The sequence below is a fragment of the Rhinopithecus bieti genome, unplaced genomic scaffold (genome assembly GCF_001698545.2).
Source record: "Rhinopithecus bieti isolate Rb0 unplaced genomic scaffold, ASM169854v2 repeat_38596, whole genome shotgun sequence".
NCBI classification, from domain to species: Eukaryota; Metazoa; Chordata; class Mammalia; order Primates; family Cercopithecidae; genus Rhinopithecus; species Rhinopithecus bieti.
The window spans coordinates 1-2,472 of record NW_016907774.1 but is presented as its reverse complement, the minus strand read 5'-3'; the positions used below and the strand labels follow the sequence as shown (position 1 = coordinate 2,472).

The 2,472-nt window shown below is 48.5% G+C and overlaps 1 pseudogene across 1 annotated transcript; it reads left to right on the top strand.

The window, feature by feature from the left end:
• The first annotated feature begins 6 nt into the window (after positions 1-6).
• On the top strand, positions 7-396 carry LOC108526165 (40S ribosomal protein S17 pseudogene; annotated as a pseudogene). Its single transcript, XR_001884434.1, has one exon. The product of XR_001884434.1 is annotated as a 40S ribosomal protein S17 pseudogene (transcript).
• The last annotated feature ends 2,076 nt before the right edge of the window (positions 397-2,472 follow it).

The window sequence follows — 2,472 nt, the reverse complement described above, 5'->3', positions numbered from 1 at the left end:
CTACACGCGCCTGGGCAACGACTTCTGCACGAACAATCGCATGTGTGAGGAGATCGCCATTATCCCCAGCAAGAAGCTCCGCAACAAGATAGCAGGCTATGTCACCCATCTGATGAAGCGGATTCAGAGAGGCCCTGTAAGAGGTATCTCCATCAAGCTGCAGGAGGAGGAGAGAGAAAGGAGAGACAATTACGTTCCTGAGGTCTCAGCCCTGGATCAGGAGATAATTGAAGTAGATCCTGACACTAAGGAAATGCTGAAGCTTTTGGACTTCGGCAGTCTGTCCAACCTGCAGGTCACGCAGCCTACAGTTGGGATGAATTTCAAAACACCTCGGGGACCTGTTTGAATTTTTTCTGCAGTGCTATATTATTTTCAATAAATCTGGGACAACAATAAGTACAACAAAATTAGCTGGGCATGGTGGTGTGCACCTGTAGTGCCAGCTACTCAGGAGGCTGAGGTGGGATGATTGCTTGAGCCCAGGAGGTGGAGGTCGCAGTGAGCTGAAATTGCACCAGCGCACTCCAGCCTGGGCAACAGAGCGAAACCCTTTCTCAAAACAACAGGCCGGGTGTCGTGGCTCAGGCCTGTAATTCCAGCACTTTGGGAGGCTGAGGGAGGTAGATCACTTGAGGTCAGGAGCTCAAGACCAGCCTGGCAAACATAGTGAAACCCCATCTCTACTAAACATACAAAAAAATTAGCTGGGTGTGGTGGTACATGCCTGTAACCCCAGTTACTCTGGAGGCACAAGAATTGCTTGAACCTGGGAGGTGGAGGCTGCAGTGAGCTGAGACTGCGCCACTGCACTCCAGCCTGGGTGAAGGGTGAGATTCCGTCTCAAAACAACAAAACACAAAGCGCTGGGATTACAGGCATGAGCCATTGTGCTCGGCCCCTCTGAGTAAATATCTTATTCTTTTCTGTTTTTTTCTTTTGAGACAGGGTCTCACTCTATTGCCCAGGCTGGAGTGAAGTGGCATGATCACGGCTCACTGCAGCCTTGACCTTCTGGGCTTAAGTGATCCTCCCACTTCAGCCTCCCAACTAGCTGGGACTATAAGCACACTCTACCATACCCGGCTAATTTTAAATTTTTTTGTAGAGATGGGGTCTCCCTATGTTGCCCAGGCTGGTCCAGAACTCCTGGGCTCAAACAATTCACCTGCCTCAGCCTCCCAAAGTGCTGGGATTGTAGGCGTGAGCCACTGAGCCTGGCCTGAGTGAATATCTTCTCTGAAGTCAGTGTCTTTTCACTGTGTCCTGAGTGATAATATCAGGCAAAGTAAGTTAGAACATGTGGATGGCTCTCTCCTTTATCTGAGGTCTCCTGCCTCCATGCCCCTCCTGGGTCCTATCTGGGATAATGTTAAACGCACCATCCTTATTCTTGGGCTGGTTGGTCATCGGTGGGGTGGCTCAGAATTCCTTTTCTCTATTGTTTTCATTTGTGAATTTGAGGTAACAACAGCACCTTATCTCAGCTACCCACCTCATTGGGTGGTTGTGAGAATGAAATGAATTAATATATGTAAAGTACTAAGACCACTCCCTGGCACACAGTAGGCATCATCTAAATGTGTGGCAGTATCTTGACCTGAGACAAAGACAGGGAGTTTGCCCTGCAGAGTGGCTTGAAAATTCTGAATCTGAATGACTCCAGTTTTGCCACAGCACCTCCCAGGCACGCTTTATGGGTTTACAACATCTGCCTGGCCCCTGAAAGCCCTGGAGCTTGCCAAACTGATCCAGTCCATCCCTCTGCCGCACACTTTAGGGAAGAAGAAACTGAGGATTCAGGTGGGCTGGTTCAAGGTCACAGTGAGTGAATGGCAAGCTGACTGGTCTCCTGGTCCAGGGCTCTGTCCACCTACACTTCAGAGGTCACATTCCATGTGCCTGTGCCGTCTGTCCCAGCTGACCACAAACAGAGTGAAGGAACGCCAGTAAATATGATCTGCCTCCCAGCAGCCGAGGGGTTAAACTAGAGAGTCCCTGCTTCCGACCAGCTGCCTTACTTTCCCAATCCAATATTCCCGCCAATAAAATCAGCACTGAAACAACAGGAGAGAAGAAAAAAAATCTCATACACAGCCAGCACTGCTGTGGCTATAAATGCCGAAAAGCCCGCAGATCCTTGGGGAATACAAACCTTTTGCAGGCCCTTTAATTTCATTCTCTCCTAGAGCCTCAAAGAGTGAGACAGTAACTCACCTACAGCGAACAAGTTGGTAACTAGTCCCCTCAGCATCTTGCTTACCCAACCAGTTAAGAGTGCAGAGGCTGAAAGCCAGGCAGGGAGCTTCCATTCCAATACAGCTTTCTATATCTATCCCTGGTAGAAACGGTTTCTTGTGAAATGACTTCAAGAAAACCCAACACAGGGAATGTGAAAGCATGACACAGATAAATTAGGCAGTGATTCTTTGTCCTACAAAAGGATTTTCCTTAATAAAGTAAACCTTTTTT